Source organism: Pinus tabuliformis, chromosome 6 (assembly GCF_031772625.1).
Source record: "Pinus tabuliformis cultivar Carrire ecotype Pingquan chromosome 6, CPIR1, whole genome shotgun sequence".
NCBI classification, from domain to species: domain Eukaryota; kingdom Viridiplantae; phylum Streptophyta; class Pinopsida; order Pinales; family Pinaceae; genus Pinus; species Pinus tabuliformis.
Genome location: NC_142292.1, coordinates 1,997,372,605 through 1,997,395,159, shown reverse-complemented (window position 1 = coordinate 1,997,395,159; position 22,555 = coordinate 1,997,372,605).

Below are 22,555 nucleotides of genomic sequence, written 5' to 3'. Positions count from 1 at the left end.
CCTTTAAAGGAGAAGTTTTTGGAAAAATTATGCGGCTCAAGTTCATGGATTATGATTTTAACAAAAGGAAGAAGTACCCTCAGTTTGCATCAGACCGATATTTGAAACAGGTGCACTACCTGGAAAACAGATTGACGAGGTTAGAGCCACAACAATGGGTGAATGGGTTGTCGTATTCTAGACTGCTAAATATGTTGAGCGTGCGTGAGGAAGTTGCTCGTGCTGGTGCACGATGGAAATTTATGGTTGGGGAATAAGGTCCCCATATAACCTATGCTGATATAGAGAATCACAAGATTGCCATACCAAGGATGGAACCCCGTGGAGGAGTTCATTAGAAAGGACCAGGACTACGCTATAGTGAAAAGTATGAAGAAAAATTTTGGGCTACTCAAAGGAAAAAGGGTCTACGACATAAATTCAATCAGTGACCAAGCAGATTGCTTTGCAACGCACATATTGGTCAGGAAGATTATGAGGAAATGTGGTGTGAATGAAGTTCCTGCATCGGTGGTTTCATTAGCTGTGCAGTGTGCCAATGGGGTTCAGTATAATTGGGTCGGATACATATGCAAGGAGTCCCTAGAAGTCTGTCACGAGGTCCAAGAGCAAGGTACAATTTTCCACTATGCTTGGTTACACTTAATTATTACGATGTTGGCATGGAGAGAACTAGAGGAGTCGCAGTTCCCTCAGGTGCCTACAGATTCCTGCGAAGCTACATGGTATGCTTCGCTATGGTTTACCATCAAATTGTCGCGCGCATAAGAAAACAAAATATTCTTTGTACTATACCACATGCATTTACACATGCTAGTAAACCAACACCCTTGACTCTTGTCGAGCTTATACGAGAAGTATAGCTCTGTGGTGAAGTTCAAAGAAGATTTTCACAAGGTGTACATATAGAGGTGTAGGGATGCAAAGAAGAAATGGCATGCCTTGCCATGTATGGTGACTAAAGATGATCTTGTAGCGCAGATACATGAATGGATCGAAGAATGGATGACTCCACTGGAGGTAACAAGAGACAGTGAGACAGAAGGAGAAGAGGTGGACACTTCGCAGCATGGCGAAGCCAGTGGAAAAGATAAAGAGAAGGATGAACATGATTCAGAGGACGAAGAACAACATGATGAGGGTCAACAGGATCCACTTGAGGGGGGAATGAGCAAAACAAGGAGACAGAAAGGCAGAAATAGAAAAAATTATCGCGGAAAAGAGGAAGGCATAGGGCAGAGCTGCCTCAAAGAAAAAGAAGAAGCAGAAGGCTGATAAGACAAAGGATCTCATGGTCCTTACTGAAGAGAACTTAGATCAAATTGGGGGCACGATACAGGAAGCAACAACATAATCTTGGAGTAGAGTCTAAGATCGCTACGGTGCACTTCTGACTAGTGTTACAGAGCGCATCACAGAATTGAAAATACTAGCGCAAACAGCCAGACAACCTGTGCAGATAGGGGAAAGGATGTTGAAAATAGCAACAAGTAATGCTAAAAATAACACTTCTATAAATAGCATCTCAGGTACCAATGTTTGTAAAATAATTAATTAATTCATCTTGAGTTAATTAGTTGTAGGAAATCAAACATGAAGTCTATGTGAAGACATGCAACGGTTTCTCCATTGATTGAGGAATTTATCCCTTGATTAAGGAGATCAGGATGAGTTGTACTTTGAGTTGTAATTAGTTAGCTCAATTAACTGAGTTAAGTCTAGTTAGATTAGTTCAAATAGTTTGTTGAACTAATTGTGAGTTCAGTTAGTTAATGCATGCATGCATGTAGTTGTTGCACTTCAGATAACTAAATATTCTCTCATAAATAACTCATGCATGTCAGTTCAATCAAAGACCCAGTTGAGATCAGGTGATGGGATAGTGTACTATCAGTTGCAGGAATATTCCATGGAGGATATCTCTTGCATGCAGAAGGAATTCATTCCTTGGAGATTGCGCAGTTACTTTTGAGTTTGATGGTTGTGTGATGAGGCAAATTCACATAGGTGGCAGCATTGGACCCCAAGAGAAACTATGCAAGGAAATAGGAGGCTTGGAGGGTTGGAGGAAGGCATATGTTGTGTCTATTCAGTCTGTGAGCGGTATTGTTCGATTGTGCTGAGAGCTGGATGGCTTGTGAGCTGACGTTTTGTGTAATTTGAACATATTTCCACTTGTATGATATTACAGAGATCAGGGTTTTAGGCTGAGGCTTTCCCCACAGTATTCTTCTGTGTTCATGTGTGATTGCTTTTCTCATTCTCAGTTATATGTGTTCTATTTGATCTTACTCATATTCAATTAAGCTTCTGCAAGTTTGTTGTAGAAGTAGATCTTGTATTTTTCTTTATTATATTGCATAATCTGTTGATCTACAATGGGAAATTCTACATGGTATCGGAGCAAAGGTGATCAAAGGAGAGAACAGTATACAAGAAGGGAGAAGTTCGAAGTTTGAGGTTCCTGAATATAGAAATCGAGTTCTTATCACATCTCAATTTCACCAATGGCGTTCAACGATTTAAGACTCAAGTATGCCCTTGATGGCAGCTCGAATTATATAGCCTGGAAGGATCGCATGGAAGCAATATTAGAGGATAATGGTCTAAAGGACTTCATTGATCAAGAAGTCCCCAAGCCGGCAGCGGCTAATGCTACAGAATTGGTGGAATGGAAGAAATGTGTGGCTAGAGCAACGAGAATGATCCTTTTGGAGGGAGTTCAAGACCACATAGTCTCGAGTCTCCATGGGAAGGAGACACCGTTTTCGATGTGGAAAACATTGAAAGATCTATATCAGAACAGCAGCGATCAGAGGAAGCTGGACTGAAAGACAAGCTTCAGAAAATCAAGTGTGAAAAGGGCAACACGACCTCTACATATCTGAACAATCTCACCACCTACAAGGATGAGCTTGGAAGTGTAGGGATCACAACAACCGATGATGACATGGTGAGTCTTTCTCTCCTCGGTCTTCCTAAGAGCTGGCATAGCTACCAAGACTTGGTAAATGGAAGAGAGAAACTGCCAGATTGGGAACGACTTTGGTCAGATCTGATGCAGGAGGAGATAAGAAGAAGCACCAGAGATCGTTCTTCATCCAAGGAGGATGAAGAAAATTGTGCCTTAGCGAGTAAGGTGAAGAAAGGGAAGGAGAAGGATTCTCATCCCAAATCGAGTTCTTCCCATGGTGGGAAGAAGTTTGAAAAATCGAAAATGCGATGCTTTCATTGTCATGAGCTGGGCCATTATGAAACAAATTGTCCACAGAAGAAATCCAAGAAGGGATCCTTGGAAGGATCAAAAGGTGAGGCACTGGCCTCACAGTTCGAGTTGGATTTCACCCTCATCACATGCACGGTTTCATCAATGATGGGTTGTAGTTGGTTTCTTGACAAAGGATCTTCATTCCACGAGATCAGTGATAAGAGTTTGTTCAGTACCTTGGAGGAGAATGACCTCCAAATACTCATAGTGATGGGTAACGAGGAAAATTATAGTGTCTTAGGTGTAGACATGGTTGTTTTTCAGAGGGAACATGGAGCTCGCATTAACTTGATAGATGTGAAGTATATTCCAGGACTGAAGAAAAACTTGGTATCGATCGCAATGCTGGAAGACAAAGGTTATGATGTAGTCTTCACTAAGGGAAAGGTTTTCCTTAGACCCATCACCACGAGACAGGTGAAGCAGATCGGTTCACGAGTCAAGAATCTGTATGCTCTTAAGGTTCAAGATGCATGCAAATCCTTGAGGAGCAAGGAAACTGTTGGAGACTTGGTGGTTGAGAGGGAGAATACATTACCTCTCAACATGCAGTGCCAGAAGAAGTCTAAGAAAATTCTGGAGGAGCCACAATTGGTGAAGCAGCGTCAGGAGGTTGTGGAGCAGCCATAACTGGAGAAGCCAAGAGGAGACCAAGTGGAGGCATCCACTCATGTAGAGACCTACAGCAGGGGGAAATTTCGAGCCAAGTGGGCAAAGAGATCACATGCATCCATACCTCCAAGTAGGAGGTGGGGCGATGTGGAGTGACAGTCCCAAGAAGGTAGGAATAGGGGCAGGATCATTGAGGTACCCAACCTCTTTGATTAGGCCTTGCTCTGGGAACCCCGACGAGGAGTCGCAGGACTGGCTGAGTGGGTAGAGACAGATGTGGATGGAGTAGCAGAGGAAGCTTCAACATTAGAGGATGTTTCTAGCCCAACAGGGAGGTCAGTTGGGAGATCGGTTACTTACTTCTCAGTAACTGAGTTGCAGTGCAGCAATGGGCAGCACAATGCAACATGATGAGAGGAGGTACAGTGCGGATACAGTGATGGGAGATAGGACCAGCAGTAGCACAAATCAGTGTGATTGATGCAGTCAGAAGTGACAGAGGCTAGAGTAGTCAGATACTGAAGAGCACAAAGGTGCAGAGTTTTCAATCGACAGAGGCATTAACAGTCAGAGACTTTGATGACAGAGGCATCATTCTGATTTAGGTTGGAAGAAGTAGCAACAGTTAGAAGAGATTCGGGCATCTATGAAGACCTTACCAATCTCGCAGAGGCTCATGAAAATCAATGAGAGTAAGTCCCTCTACAAGAACACTAAGGAACTAAAGAAGGAAGAGAAAATTTGAAATAGAGGACTCATCCTTGGCAGGATGAGGCCCTCCAGTTATCATAAGCAGTGGATGAGAAGTGTTAGGAGCTTCGACAAAAGGAAACAATGTTGGTATAGAAGGTTGTAGAACATGTGACAGAGGCACTGTTGAAGCATGTAGTGAGGACAAGTAGGTGACAGAAACTCTGCAATAGTTCAATCAGGCCTACAACAACATCGCAACAAAAATCAGAGGCAAAGCAGCTAAGTGACTCGGGACGAGTCACATGTGAGTGTTGGGGGCCTGTTGGGCGCAACCCAACTTGGCCTAGATTTTGATGAAGACTCCACATTTTTGGGAGCAGAGTGTGAAGTAAAGGATGCAGCGGAGAGCAAAGTGGACCGTGCAGTGGAGCACCAAAGTGGACTATGCAGTAGATATACCACGCGGTATATGGGCTTCGAAGCGGGTTGAAGCCCCTCTGTTTTTGTAAAAGAATACTATATGTAAAATGTAATGGTTTTAGCTACTTGTTTTGTGGAGACCATGGTATGTGGACCATGTTATTGTAAGGATGGACCCTCGATGTAATAGTATATAATATAGTCAAATAATAAAGAGAAGAATCATCTTATCATCCATATCTATGTTTATGGTTGAATTATTGTGATTTGCAACTTGTGGTGAAGAAAAGGATCTGCAACTGAGTGCCTAAAGGCCTAAGTTCACAGCTGAGTGTGCAGACTGTGTGCAGCTCAGTGTGCAGGGCAAGAATTGTTATTGTACAATTTCTCTATTATAAGCAATAGTTCTTGTGGACGTGTTCCCACATTGGAATGAACCACTATAAAGCAATGTCTTCATGTGTATATTTGCTTATTATCTGATGTAGCATATCAGATTTATTATAGTTGCATTTTATTACAGCACAGTACTGATTATGGGTTTATATGATATGTTTTAAGAGATGAATGTAATGTGGTGAAGTAATATATGAATGTGAAGTAACCTATGCATGTTAAGTATCAGAAAACATAAAAATACCACATCGCATCATCCCCCAAGGCTGCAGAAACCAAGTTCTGCATCCTCCCATAGTCACTTCAGGTGAGACTGTGATTTATTTGCAGTTCATTGCCAAAAGGGCCAGTGATTGAGGGTTTTGTTGGTGCGCAGTAAAAGATCAAACATGGGTCAGCCCAACCTAAAGCTAACAACACACTACATGAAAAAGGTTTTTTCTTTCTTGATTAAGCTATTGGACACTGGAATGATAACTTTCATATCCGTCTTGGAAGAATGTTGTGGAGGTTGGATTGTCGGGTGCAAATGCAGATTGCTGGCATCACTTCATATATGATCTTCAGCACGTCAGTCTTATTAGGAAGGCTCATGGTGATGTTTTAGTCTAGAATGGTGTTATGCATAATGGATATATGGTGGTCTCGAACATATACAAATATATTTCTTACAAGATCAATCCCATGTCTGATATGTGTTGGTACAAGAAAGCATGGAGTTGGGGCGTGCCTTTGAAAATTATCATTTTTTTTTGTTATCATGGAGAAAAAAATTCTTACAAGGGACAATGTTTATAAAAGGGACTTCCAAGAACCAAGTTGGTCTTCTTTTATAGACAGTCTCACGAAAATGTATTTCACCTTTTTTTACAATGTCCCGATTCTATGGAGGGGTGGGCGCAAGTTTTGAATTATCTCTAGCTTCCCCCTATCTGACCTTTCATCTCACTTGAATCTTGTTATCAATGGTGGTTCAACATGAGTGGAAAATACAAGTCTATCCCTTTATATATTTCATGGGAGCTCTAGCATGCAAGAAATTCCTTGATTTTTGAAGACAATATCATGAATCTATCCAAGATTTATACAAACATTCTAGCTTCGCTAGTGGTTGGGAGGAGCCATAAACATGTTGATAAGATGCCCATGTTGACAACATATCATATGCAGGTTGAATTCCTAGCTGGCTTCTTCGATGGTGCAACATGAGCTAGTAGATGTGGTTGCGGGGCTTGGTTGAGGTTCAATCCACTAGTTCATTTTCTTCTCTTTTGGCATGGTAGAGAGGGCAGGAACTCCAACGCTGAGCTTTTGTTACTCTAGGCACTGATGTAGTTTTATACAAGGAACTGACTCAGGTGTATTACTAGTTATCCGGATTCTAGATCCATTATCGATGGAGTCACTGGGAGGTCCAATTTTTCGCCCCCCAATCTGGCCAACTGGTTGGAGCACATTGAGATGTTGAAACAATCCTTTTAGACATCTCGTTTAAGCATGTGTACAGAGAACTAAATTCTGTGGCAGATGGATTATTGAAGAGAGGTTTGTTGGCAGTTTCTGGTATTCTACATTTCAGGGTTTGTTTTGATGATATGGTGGTGGAAGAGGGTGAGATCGCCCTATGTTGATCTACTTGCTACCTCAGTTTCAATCTTGCTTTTGTTTGCATTTTTTGACTTTTGGATTATGTTTTTCTTGTTGGAATAGGTTTTTGAACATGTACAACCTTTTTAGATCTTGGTGGTGTCAATTCTCACAAGAGAGTGGACTGGTAGGTTTATTTCTTTTTATCTCAAAACCTTATCTAATTTTTGGGTGGAGATGTTAGATTTAAACATGAATATAAATAGTAAATTTAGATCATAAAAAAAAACACAACACTTTGAAAGTAAAAAAATATGTTTTTTTTTCATTAAAAATTTGTAAATTTGGAACACTTACTATATTCTTGAGTTTAAAACAATTGCTCACAAATTTGATACGACAAATAAACTAAGTTTCAAACCTAGACAAAGTCTTATATTGATTGGCAAATTGCTAAACATAATTTTACATAACCAAATGAACTCCCATATATCATGTGTAATCGTTATTGCACTGAATGAAAAGACTATAAATCCAGTCAGTTTCTTTCTGTGGCGGCTTATTGTGTGGGGAACAAGGATATGTGTCATAAAAATTAAAACTGACTTTGTGAGAAAGTTGCTCTGCCTCAGACTGATTAATAACTCTTCTTGTTCAGTCCTAAAATGCAGTAATGTAACTAATCTCTTGTGAGAATAAAAGTAATCCACAGTTCCAAAAGATTATTATCAAGTAATAGAAAAGAAAGTAATACATTTTTAAAAAAATATTAGTCATAGCCAAGAAAATATTTCCACTTTAAATATTAGTAATACAAAAGAACATGTATTTATAGTGTGAGTTTATTTGAATTAAGTAGGTATATTTTGGGTTTGTTTTTTTTATAAATAATATTGGTTTAAAATATTAGATATCATTTTTTTGGATTCAATTGTGTTAAGTAAGTCATTTATCTATGATATCTAATATAATGCACTGCGGAAATCCCAATACTTAATTAACTTAAAATGTTTTTTTTTGTATATAATTTAATAATATTATTAAAATTATGAATAAAAATATAATAATCACTTATTTAATTTTGAACTAAAAAATAATTTAATTAATTATTTTTATTCATTAGTCAAATTAAATTTATTATAAATAAATTATAAATAAAATTTGTAAGGTAAAAACAAATTCTATATCTTTGGATATGACTTACAATAACTTGCACTAATAAGATTAAAAAGTTTATATATTGAATCTAAATGTATAATTTGAAATATTATAATGGAAGCATAATTTCTTATGAATTTGTGATAATAACCAATATGTCCCCGGAAGACGGAGATGGAGCGCGCTAGTCTCGGGTAACAAGGGTTAGGGCATCTGTGGATGTCGCAGGCGTATGTAGATTACCCTGACTCACCGTTTCTCTCTCGTCGTTACATTGTCTTGTGCACGCGTCTTTTTCTCAGCCGTCCACATCGTTGTTGTCCGTTTCCGTTCACCGCTAGCAAAGATGGAAGGTCACATGGAGACCGACCTCGTCGACTACTCCGCAGATCCGCTCGAAGACCAGGTCATTTTCGAAAACCCTAACTTCTCAGTGTCAGTTTCATGTTTCCCGGGGCTTTCGGACTCCTTTCCGCAAGACACCTCGCCCATGGTCTCTCTGCCCGAATTTATACCGGACTCATCGACCTCTGTACGGTTTTCTGATTTCTCGCCGGGTCTGGAAGCACCTCCCCTATCCCCTGGTACTCTCCATATCCTCTCTACCTACACGCCTCACCAGCTTACCTTTGATCTGCACCTGCCCCTATCCACTGTTCTCCCTACTCCTTTGGTGGCAGCCCCCGTTTCCGGATCACCATCTCCCCCTGTATCTGGGTTTCGGCCATCCGGCTGTTTCGAAACCCCGACGGTTCAAGTAAAAGCCACAAAATCCTATTCTCCTGAGGGCACTCAAAACCCCTTTGTAGATCATCCCTCAGCTCCTCGCACCAAGAAGCGGAAATCCAGGTGCATCAAGGTAACGTCAAAAGATATAAACATTAGGTTTGGAGATTCTTCATCCATTGGGGAAGTAGCGGTTATGGCTCGCACCATTCTGGTTGGACATGTGCGAGGGTGAGCATACTCAGCAAACAGACTGATGCTTTGGGTAAAAGAGATCTGGGGTGGTCTGCTAAAAGAATTATCGGATGTCCATGTTCTCCCCCGTGGATGGTTCTCTCTTCATTTTGCAAAAGAAGTATATACGGACCTGGTTTTGGCAAAGTACTGGCACATCGAAATGGCACCAGTCCTGCTCAAGAGGTGGAGTCCCCTTTTTGACCCTGAGCGTGAACAGATTGGGGCGGGACCCCTGTGGGTTCGATTGCCATGTTTACCGCTACAATACTGGAACGAGGATGTACTCATAAAGATTGGCAATGCGCTTGGCACATACCTGGACCATGATCGCATGTTTGTAGAATCAAAGAAGCGTACATTTGCTCGTGTGCTAGTGCACCTGGACACTCGAGAAGGGCTGGAAGAAAAGATCACTCTGCATTGGGGAAAATAGAGCAGAATTCAGATCCTGGATTACGAAGGCGTCCCGTTCTGCTGCAACCGATGCCATCAGGTTGGGCACCTGTTCAAGGATTGTCCGCACAACAAAAAGTTGGAGGAATCACCAAAGATATCGCCAATTCCATCCAGAGGCGCCTCCCCTGTTAAAACACGACAGCCACAGGGGCCCTCTCCTGTCTCTCAGGTCTCTACTCATGCTACTGCGCTGACATCAGGAAAGACGGGCTTCGGATCGTCCTCCCCGCCAATGACCAGGGCTCGGGCAGCAGCAGGGGCTGCTCAGGTCTCGGGTACCTCTCTATCCCTATCTCCCTGTTCTCTTGATACTTCTTCGACTTTGGTTACAACAAAAGCTCATGTATCAACAACACACTGCATCATATCATCCCCTCCCCCAACTTTTTCTTCGGTCGAGCCTTCCTTGCCTCCCTCTTCCTCCTGTTCATCACTATCATCTCCCCGTAAATTGACCTCCCATCCCTATGCACTCCGATCCCGTGCGCACAAAGCTGATCTACCTGGTAGTCAGGTAGGGTTGGGAATCATACAATCTGGGACGGGACCTATGACCACCAGAGGCCGGAAAACCGAACTCTCTAAAGCTATCAAACGGGCTGGGGAAGAGGTAGTATCATGTCGTCAATCTACACTCGAAGGGGTCCTTAGAGCAATTCCAACCCCAAGCAGTGTTCCCCCATGAAATGCTTATCTTTTAATTGCAGGGGTTTGGCTAGTTCCCCCAAAAAACTAGCCCTTCAGAGGCTCTTTGAGGTAGAACAGTCTGACATTATTCTACTTCAGGAGACTCTTGGTCCGGCTGAGATCGTTACCCTCTCCTTACAAGCCCTAGCCCCAAAATGGAAATTCATGGCATCCGATGCTATTGGAAGATCAAGGGGTCTTGCTATCGGCTACAATCCCAGAACCATCAGAATTGATGCAGCTTGCGGTGGACTGGGGTTTTTGGGTATTGATTTTTTTTCATCGGAGCTTGGAAAATCCCTCAGAATATTAAATGTTTATGGCCCCTGTCATCAGAGGGAGACTTTTTGGAGGCATCTCCTTAATATTTCTCTACTGGGCCATGATCACACCATCTTGGGGGGGGATCTAAATTTTTCCTTAGGGTTTAGTGAATCATGGGGGTCCTCGGCATAGGTGGATGCCATCACGGAATTCATGAGAAACATTCTGGATCAGAAAAAATTTATTGACGTTCCCATGCAGAAGCCTCAGCCCACCTGGAGGAACAGAAGGGTGGGCTCGGCAGCGTTAGGGCGCAAACTGGATCGTTTCTTGATGAAGGGCCCTCTGCTTCAGCAATTCCACCATTATAAGCAATGGGTGGGTTCAGGAGGTATATCTGATCACTCCCCCATATATCTTGAGATATTTGGGCCTCACCCGAAACCAAAAGCCCCTTTTAAATTCAATCACCCTTGGATACAAGATCAGGGTTTCATCAAATTGGTCAATGACTTCTGGAAGGCACACCCCATTGACAGAGAGGCCTCCCTGGCAAAAGGATTTTGTAATAATCTCACCTTGCTAAAGCATCAAACCATCGAGTGGGAAAAGGAAAAGAACCGAAAGGAATCCGAAAAGATCACCAACATTGAAGCTGAGCTTTCTGCGCTTCAGGATGACCGGAATTTGGGATTCATCTCGAGGGAGGAAAAATTTCGACTGATTGAGCTAGAAAACCAAAAAGCAAGCAACCTCAAGCTAAGGGAGGAATCCAACAGGTTGAGAAGCAGAGCTATATGGTTGAAAGATGGAGATGAAAACACAAAGTCCTTTCAGAACTATGCAAAAGAAAGGAAAGTCTCAAACACTATATGGAATCTGCCTTTACCAGAGGGGGGTCTTGCAGACTCTTTCAATAAGCTCTCCCAGCTCGGTACTAATCACTTCAGAAGCATTTACAAATCCCCACCAGGTACAAACCTGGCTGAAATTATAAATGTGGCAAATCATTTCCCTAGATTTGTAAATGAAGAAGATGCTGAAGATCTTACGGCTCCAGTCACCATGGAAGAACTAGAGGGCACTTTAAAATGGTTCAAGAAAGATAAAAGCCCTGGACCGGATGGATGGTCCATTGAGTTTTACCTAACTTTCTTTGAACTCCTGGGTCAAGATCTGCTGAGGGTGGTGGAGGAAAGCAGAGCATCGGGCTATTTATATCATGCTATCAACTCAACTTTCATAGCCCTCATTCCCAAGACCGACTCCCCTTCCTCCTTCGATGACTACCGCCCCATCTCCCTGTGTAACTGTCTATACAAAATCATCTCAAAGATTATTGCAAATCATCTTAGACCCATCCTCTCCAAACACATTTCCCCTCAGCAATTTGCTTTCCTGGAGGATAAACAAATCCATGAAGCCATCGGCTCTGCCCAAGAGGCCCTGCATTCCATATGGTCTAGACACTTAAAATGCATTCTCCTCAAGATTGATCTGTCAAAAGCATTTGATCGGGTTAGCTGGCTTTACATTAAAATGCTTCTCATTCATCTGGGTTTCCCAATATCTCTTATCAACTGGATCATGGCCTGCATCATGACCCCATCTTATAGTGTGCTCATCAATGGATCGACCTCCCACTTTTTCCACTCAGAGAGGGGACTCCATCAAGGATGTCCTCTCTCCCCTCTATTATTTCTCATGGTCATGGAGGGCTTGAGTCGCCTAATCATATCTGCTAAAAGAGAGGGATCCCTCTGCGACCTCAAGATCTCTGATGAATGCTATCTTACACACCTACTCTTTGTGGATGATGTTCTCATTCTACTGGATGGTAGCATTAGAGACTCTCTAACCTTCTCCCGCATCCTCCAACTCTTCATGAAAGCCACTGGCATGATGGTTAATCAACAAAAATCCACGATCTCATTTGCCAGATCCTCGGTAAACAAAGCTCAAATTGCTCATCAAGCTTTCCCCTACACCATACACCCATTGGATAGGGGCCTAAAATATCCGGGATTCTGGCTCAAACCTGCGAGTCAAAGAATTGCAGACTGGGTCTGGTTAGTCAACAAATTGGAGAAAAGGCTAAATTGTTGGAGCCACATATATCTATCCAGAGCTGGGCGCCTCGTCCTCATTAAATCAGTGCTGGAAGCAACCCCAGTCTTTTGGATGGCACTTGCCTGGATTCCTAGAAATATTCTCGCCCGTCTCCAACAACTCTGTAACAAATACCTCTGGGCTGGAAGTCAGGACAAACGCTTATTTGCTTGGATTGGATGGCAGAAGATTGCACTCCCAAAAAGGTGGGGAGGCTGGGGCCTAAAGGACCTTCCATTATTTGCTAAAGCTTTGGCTACAAAAATGAGCTGGTCGCTGCTAACTAGCCAGAACCTATGGTCTCGTTTATCATATCATAAATATATCTGGCCACTAGACATTTTGGAGTGGGTAAGGCTCCCTAGTTGGAATAGGACAGGCATTTCAACTGTTTGGAAAGCCTTGCTATTCTCATTGCCCCTAATCAGGGACCACCTGGTCTGGAGAATAAACGACGGATCTCTGGCTAGAATAGGCATGGACCCATGGATTGGCAGAGGGGGTAGGCATACCCTATCACGAGATCTGATTCAGTACCTACACTCCCGAGATATAAATGTAATTGCACATGTTGCCGATCGCGGAAACACAAGGATCTTTCATCAAGCATGGAAGACAGCGCATCAAATAAATCAGCCACTCAGATGGCATCAGGAATGGCAAGATTACATATCTGCACTAATCGAATCTCATATAAGAATCAGAGAAGGTCCAGATGAATTAGTTTGGAGCCAGGCAGAGAATGGAAAATATTCTCCAAAAGCCGGATATATCACACTCAGCAGTCACAAAAAACCAGACCATATCCCGACCTGGTGGAAAAGTATTTGGAAACTACCTGCTCCGCCTAGATCAAAACTTTTTTTCTGGTGCGTATTGCGGAATAAGGTTCCTACAGGAGAATACCTAATGCACAGAGCATCACACGAGCCATCTTGGTGTGTTTTATGCAAAGACGCATCGGAATCCACTGAGCATCTATTTTTGAGCTGCACTGCTACACTAGAATTATGGTGATCTCTCAAAAATCATATCTCCCACATTGGCAACTGGGAAGGAATGGGCCTGATCGAGGCCTGGGAAAATTGGGCTCAAAAACAAAAAGGATCGAAATGTGTACTTCTCCCGATTCTTGTTAGCTGGCAGATCTGGAAGGCTCGAAATCACTCTATTTTTTAGAACAGACCCATCATCTGGCCACTGATCGAAGCTGCTATCATGGCTGCCTATAAGGAACTCCCTGACCCTCTGCCCCCAAAAGATCGCCATCCTCATCCGCCCCCTTGCATTGATAAAAACATCCCTTGGGCCTTCTTTGATGGGGCTGCAAATCATCAAAGCTGTGGGGGAGGTTTCATATTACATGTAAATGAACATCATTATTTCACTGTCAAATCGGGCCTGGGCACAGGATCAAATAATTTCGCTAAGCTCATAACCTTGAGACATCTTCTCCATTTTGCTCTACATCACCACTGCACCAGCATTATTATTTTTGGGGATTCAACAACTGTAATAAATTGGTTCAATGGCATATCAGACTGTCACATTCACACACTCGGCATCATCCTAAATGAAGTTTTAGTTTCCAAGGCAGCTTTTAACAACATCTCGTGTTCCCATATCTACAGGGAACATAACGGACATGCTGACAAACTATCCAAGGAGGCCGCGTTGATGGACAGAGGCATATGGGAGATCGCAGAGGTGAAGGGACGAAATGAATACAGATATTTTCACCGGCCATACATAGACCAAGAATACCAGCATGCACCAGAATCTTAACTACTGAAAGGATTTTTGTTTTTTGTCATGCAGACAGTGTCTATCTATGATGATCAGAAAATTGCATAATATTTGTGCCTTTATGGCAAAATGTAAACAGTTTTATATGACAGAACTATCTCTCGGAGAGCTATACAGTGCTCTGCTCGATATATTTATGTAAATATGGAACACTGCTATACACACAGTGGAAATCGCATATGCGTTAAGCATCTACAATATGTAATTTTTCCAATATTAATGAAAAATTATGGATTTTTCCAGTGGAAAAAATTTGAAATATTATATATATATATATTTTGAGGCATTTAATTTTTTTATTAAAACTAATTTTTTTAACATTTAATTATTAATTATTAAAACTATATTATGATTAGTATAGTAATAAATTAAGTTGTTATTCTTATTCTTATTCTTCTTATTATTATTATTAATATCATCTAATTCTAGAAACCAAATTGGTATATGAGACCTCTTTGTTTGTGGGACAAGGGATCCACTTCCGACGTAATTATTTGACTACTAAGTATACAAAGACATCTATTAAATCTAGTTGTCTTTAGTGAGGTTTTTTGAAAGTTTTCGGGTCGGTTTTTCCTGTCTACCAGCAGGAATTGATTGAAATCACAAGCTTGATGGGTAACTAGGGGTTTTCCATGGTGTTGAATCCATATATACATCTAAGACTTTTGTGATCCATAATGTACATATCAGTCTTTCGGATTAATCACATTGTTAGGATTTGGTCTATCTTCTTAACAACTTGTAGCCGTGTTGTTCCAATTGATGAGCCTTGTCTGCCATTTCCCTTCCATATAGGGTGATAATGTTAGATCTAAGACTTTTGTGATCCATAATGTAGATATCAGTCTTTCAGATTAATTACATTGTTAGGATTTGGTCTTCTTCTTAACAAATCCTAACGATGTGATTAATTTGAAAGACTAATATCTCCATATATACAGTCAAAAAACCAATTTAAATAACACAAATCAAAATTTCACCTCAAATATTTCCTTTGGAAGGAAAATCCAAAAAATTACACTAAAGACAACTCCCTATTAAATGGTTGATAGATATTCATTGTGAAAGTGTTTATGATCACAGCTCCCCATTAAATAGTTAATAAATGTTCATTGTGAAAGTGTTTATGATCAGTTAATCATGATAGAATTCTTCATGTATTTATTATCTACATTAATCACACCTTTTTAAGCCATTATGATTCATTTCATTTGAATATCTATAATAAAATTCTCTACGCACTCATAATTCTATAATTTTATAACCATATTGTGAAAAAATAATTAAAATTAATAATGATAAAAAATAGATTCCATAATTTTATAACTATATTAAATAAATGTAAAAAAAAATAATTAAAATTAATAATGATAAATAAATAGATTTAAAATTAGATTTAGATATTTTTGAGTTTAGATTTTTGTGATCCATAATAGTTATAACAACATCTTTCAATAAAAATCACATAAGAGATAATCTCCTCCAAGCGTTTTTGAACGAGTCATTGTGGTTAATCTTCAAGGCAAGATGAGGAACCAGATCCAGGCAATGCAATAAATAGATGTAGAGAGTAGCTAACTAAAACGAGTCAGTGTGGCTAATCTTCAAGGCAAGATGAGGAACCAGATCCAGGGAATGCAATAAATAAATGTAGAGAGTAGCTAACTAACCGTTTGGGAGTAACAACGAAGGCAGAAATGCGATTTTTACTGAAAGATGTTGTTATAATAAATTTAGATTAAAAAAAAATTAAATCTTTATTTGTGGAACAAGAAAACCACCTTTTTAAACATGTAACCTTTGAAAAAAACACGCTCTTACTTTTATCTTGTAAATCTATTAATTGATATACAAAATAACCAAATAAAAATATACCTTCATCTTTAACTCCCAGTCAACATAGATTTATGATTTAAGAATATATCAACAGGAGATAATAAAAGATGGCGCCCGCCGCCGCATCGAGAACTTTGATGAACATGATGTTCACAATGTGTTTGGCCCACATGTAGTGTGCACATACCAAGGTAAACCCAAAGTGCATCGATAAAACAAATAAGGGTACATGGCCTCCATCATGTGATCTGCAGATTGTTGCAGAAGAAGTCCGCCGTGCAAGATGGAACAACACTTGCGTTCCCCGAGACACGCATTCTCTTCTGCACAACAAACGCAGGCTCTGCCGTACCCAAACGGAAGCTATGGCAAGCTAGAATGGAATTTGGTATTTGATAGGTAAATTGTCAGTGGAATATAGTCAAAAAAAATTATTAACCTTTGTTTTTTTTTGTGAAAATGATCCAAATAGGTATTAAAGTTATAGAAATTATTATATTCAATAAGTGTTTCAGATTTGAAATTACTATTTTTGGCAAGCCATTATACTCCAATATTTATTATTTTTAAGCAGTCATATAAATAATAGTAAATTAATAAAAATTAATAATATAAAAAAATTTTAAAAAAAATTCCAGCATAAAAAAATTCTCACTACTTTAATTAATATAACATAAAATAAAAATCTAATTTAAGGTTAAAATATTTTTATAATAACAAAAAGCTAAATTTGATTCTAATTGAATCAAAATATTTCACATTTTCACCACCAAAAGAAATAATATAATTGTATCTTATTTTCCACTTTTCTCCATCAAATTCTAAAAACCCATAAATAAAAAAGCTAAATTTGATTCTAATCAAATCAAAACATATATTTCACATTTTCACCACCAAAAGAAATAATATAGTTTTATCCTATTTTCCACTTTTCTCTATCAAATTCTAAAAACCCATAGATAAGAAAACTAAATTTGATTCTAATCAAATCAAAACATATATTTCACATTTTCACCACCAAAAGAAATAATATAATTTTATCCTATTTTCCACTTTTCTCTATCAAATTCTAACCACCCATAAATAAGAAAGAACCCATAAATAAGAAAGATGAATTGTATTAATTTATTTTCCTCCCACCATTAGTATAATAAAGATTCATAATTTTCTTTGGCTTCTCCACATCTCTTCTTAACACTGCCAACTCCCCTCCCCAACCAACAAAAAGAATTCCATTAAGCATATTCTATTTGTATGTCCTCCACTGGATGTAGCTAGCACAATGAGTTTCTTGACCAATGGTATATTAACATACTAAATACACAAATATATATATATATATATATATATATATATGAAAATGTCTTTGAAAGTGTGTCAAAACATTTTTTTCCATTTCAAAAATCAAGAAAGCCTAATATCAAAGCTATTAGTAAGGAAATTAGAAATGTTGTTGTCATACCCATGGCTTCAATAATTTTATGAAGGAAAATGGTCACATGTTGCATTAGAATCTACAATCAAATGTTGTATTGCTTATATTCTCAATTTTAGTTGTCAATCTCACTTCAATTTTTTTTGTATGTGATGTCAATTGATATTGGTAAATGGCCCTGTTGGCTCAATATTGCATACAAGTATATATTTTTCAAGAATTTGGGATGTTCAATGCTATAAAAAAATCAATAATTGTTGAGGTGTCTAAATCTAATATTGGTATGAATAGATAGATAAATGCATCGTTGTTGGGTGAAAACTAAGATTGGTGCTCTTTCTCTCACACACACACACATACACATTAGATAGATATATTTACATAGATATATTTACACGCACGCACACACATACATACATGTATACATACAAGTGGGGGTGTGATTGTACTCATCTTAGTTTCACATGTCCTACTAGGCATAAATAAAGTGGTTGTAAGGAATCTACATGTTTACACTTAGTGAGTCAACCCTTGGCACTGATCTATATATTATATAAGATCTAAAAAAATTATCACAGATTTTCTTTCTAAAACTACCTTTTGTATTATATAAATTATTTGATATGCAGTACATCATCTAACATACAACACCATTAAAAACATAATTAGAAAAGCAAAATCCTTAAATATTTAAGATTCTTTGTTGTTTAGCATTCTTCCAAATTTCTTACCTCTCACACCACATAGGATTTGCTTTGACATGGCTAGAAGTTGAGATTTATTAAAAATATGGCATATAAGTGCAAGTTCCATGCATCTTTTGGATAGTTGGATAGTGAACTACATTCTAACTTTGAGTTGTGTTCATTGTCCAATCTCCACAGGGCATGAAATATGACAACCTATGGCTTGCAAATCCATATAGGGAACTTTGTTACCTTGATCATGCCTCGATTAATGGAGGGTACCCTTGGTGATATTGACTTTCCTTTCACTTAAATTGCAGTGATTATTGTTCAAGGACATCTAAGGAGGTGCCTTTGTGGTGGCCCAATCACACTACAATGAGGATAATGTGAAACCAATCATCCTATAATGTATTAACATGAAAGCTCCATATAATTAGACATCATCAATGACATACAAATTTATAAATTGTTGATGATGGCTAAATAAAGAAAAAATCATGACTCATCACATGCCTTTGTCACACTTGGTTTTGAAAAGCATACTACTAGTATTGGATCCCAATTGCTAAGCAAAATGGGATATACCAAAGGATGACTTGGGAAGAATGGATAGGGGATTGTTTCTCCTATTAATCTTGTAGTGCAAACATCAAGAGCAAGTCTTCGATACGATCATGTTGTTGCCTCATCACCTGCATCCAATTCTGAGGTGCTTGGAGAAAGTTCTCCTCTTAATTGTGATAAACATATTGATGACATGGTTGCCAATGTCATTATAGATGAAAATGTGGTGGCACCCAACATTGAGTCTAAAAACAAAAACAAAAAAAACAAACAAACAAAAAAACAAAACAAAAAACAAAACAAAACAAAAAACAAAACAAAACAAAACAAAAAACAAAACAAAACAAAAGCAAAAACAAAAACAAAAACAAAACAAAAAACAAAACAAAAAAAACAAAAACAAAAAACAAAAAACAACGACAACGACAACAACAACAAAACAAAACAAAAACAAAAAAGCAAAACAAAACAAAACAAAAAAAAAACAGAAAAACAAATATAAAAAAACAAAAAAAACAAAGAGCTATTTGCACATCTTCACTAGAAGAAATTGCGTAAGCATCACCATTCTTAGTCAATTCTAGACCTGCATTCAGATCGTTACAAAATAAATGTGAAAGAATGAACCATGGACCAGTGTTGACCATCAAGAAAATTTGTGGATAGGTCGATGGATGGTCATGGCATCAATTGAACCAATGCTTGCAAAATTCATATCATTGTGTTGCATCAGTTGTTCATTTTTTATTCCCATTATTCCCTTAGTTTTGTATCGGGGGGGAATTTGCTGAAAATGAAGACTATTGACTCACACTCCTTCTGTAGTTTTGTTTTGGGGGGGGGATTAGATGGTGACAAATATTGTCATTTTTGTGTTTGATCAGTGTGATGGTGAAAGTGTTCAAACAACTTTAGGAGTGTTGTTGTACAGTGATTGAGGTGAGTTTGCCATACTTACAAGCATCATTGTTTATTTATGGATTGATGGTGTTGCTCCGGTTTGAAGCCTTTGTCCTGGTTCTTTACCGGTGCCTATTTTCTCTAGAGCTTTTTGGGAGAATTTGACAGTGTTTGTTGCCCTTGTGCCTCTGCAACATTCCTACATCAGATCTCGACCGACCTCATTAAGGTTTCGCAACTCTCATCTTCAAAATTTTAGTAATTCAGCATTTCGTACTTCCTGATTGGAGCATGCATGTGTTCTTTCCATTCAGTGGATCGTTATGGAATATGCAATTTTAGCTCCATGATAATTTGAGCACTGGCATATTTCTCTGTTTTGGGGGGGAGTTTTTTCCTACAAGTTTTTCTATCTTTCTCTGCTTGTGAGAGTTTGTACATGGGTACCTTATCATGCTTTGTTGCCAGGACCCATTCTTTTTTTTCTTTCTTCTTTAGTTACTCCCTATGTTTCGCTTAAGGGGGGTGTTAGAGTTCGTTTTTCCAATGCCTCATTTCCTTATGAGCTAAGTACGGTGAGTTGTAAGCTCACATAGGGACTTGCATTTATCTAGTTGTCATAGTTATCCTTAACTAATATTAGCCTCCTCCATTGCTATATAATGGATGTCTTCTATGTAATTTTACACAACAATGTGAGTAATAAAATACTCTTACACTAAAAACCTAGAAACTGCAAAAATAAAATAAAAAAATGAATGAGGAATTTTTGTCATTCTTCTCTCTATCTTTATTTTAGATTTAAATTTTTAAATATAAATAGTATGTTTAAGTTTTAAACATAAATATTGTGTTTTTAGGTTTTATTTTCAAAATATCTATTAGAGGATTGAAATATAAATTGGTTTACCTTTGAAAGCTTCATCTAGCATAGTGTAAATGTTTCACCTTTTTTATTTTTTTGGGTATATTTTTTTGGATTAATTTAACTAGAAATTATGGATTATAGATTTTAATTATTGAAATTCTACAATCTAAGTACCTTAGTGATTTTTTAAAGTGTTGAATTAATTTGTTTACTCAATAATGTGATTTAAATAATATAAAACTAAAATTTAGCAAAAAAAATTGTTATCAAATTATCACGATAATTGTAAAAAAAATTAAGAATATTAAACGTTTAAATTTTTTGGTTTCATTTTAAAAGTCTATTAAAATTTAATAAAATTTTATCTTCAAAAAATTTTAATAAAATTTTTAAAACTTCATCTTTGTGTTTGTGTTCATTACATTGTCATGGGGGCGATGTTAAGGCCTGGTTCAATTTGGTGAATGAAATGTGCATTCTGATATGTCGTTGATATGGGATCTGAGAAGACAAATTTATTATGGTTAAGTTTGGCAAGTGAGACATGTTGATATATAGACATTCATTGTCAATTGTTGCATTATCTTTGTCATTTTTTCACCGATAGAGACACAATCATTGATTCAGAATATTGTATGTGAACTATGGAAAAAATATATACATGGATGTAGATGTTTCATTATTGTTAATTGTTGCATTATCTTTGTCATTATTTCACCTGTAGAGAAAGTCATTGATTGACTATATACAAGCTCTGGTGTTATCATTTAATCTAGACTTGGCAATCGGTATAAAATTTGCATTGTTTATTCTAATTCCTCACATTCACATGATTGTCGATGGAGTTCGAAAATGAAAATTTTTGTTCTATTATTTTGGAAATGCTTTAGATTGTTCTTTGTTCTTTGTTGGATATATCGTTACCTGATCTTGTATTTTTTTGTAAAGTTTCAGAGGTCATAATCTGGAATTTCTAAATTTAGATTATTGTCTACGTGTTTCCATTTTGGTCATATTCTTGGTTAGATTACGGATATTAGTATTCATTGTTTATGGTTTCTTTTTCAAATTACCAACTTTGTTGCAGATTAGTTGAGGGAATTGTGGATAGGCTAAGGATTTATTTGTATAATGATTTCAACAAGTTCATAAATTTGATGATTGTGTGTACAACATTTCTACCAAGATTCTAAGTTGTTTGTGTGATGAATGTTTGTTTGATTAAATTGCATAGTTTTTGCATAAAGATTATGGAAATTTACAGTAATTGTAAAACAACAATTGTCTCTTATTTTGTTAGTAGAAAGGAAGATTTAATTAGAATAAGGGAACGACCATAAGAAGATGTTTATGTAACATTGTTAATTCAAATGAATTAGTAATAATTCTTGGTTTATTTTATTAGATGCATTTTTCCAAGTTTTGTATGTATTTATAACATGGATGTGCTTCTCTTGCTATATGGGAACCTCCTAGCAACTTGATCAGGTGTTTTCTTCATATTGTTTGTCATTTTCAACGAGGGGGATTTTATGTTGAGTTTTTTTTTAATGATATTAATAAAATCTAATTTCAAACACTGCATGATGTGCGCAAAGAGGTTGTGGAGTAACATTGTTAATTCATAAGAGTTAGTAATAGTTGTTGATTTATTGTATTTGAGACATTTTGCAGGTTTTGTGTTTATTTATAAACATGATGTGCTTCTCATGTTTTTTTTTTTTTTTTTTTTCACATGTGGTTCACGGATACCCATGGTCAATGGGCAGCCGCTACGTCCACGGTAAGAACTGGGTAGCTCGACCCCGAAGGGGAGCACACCCCTCGGCCTATGCTGACCT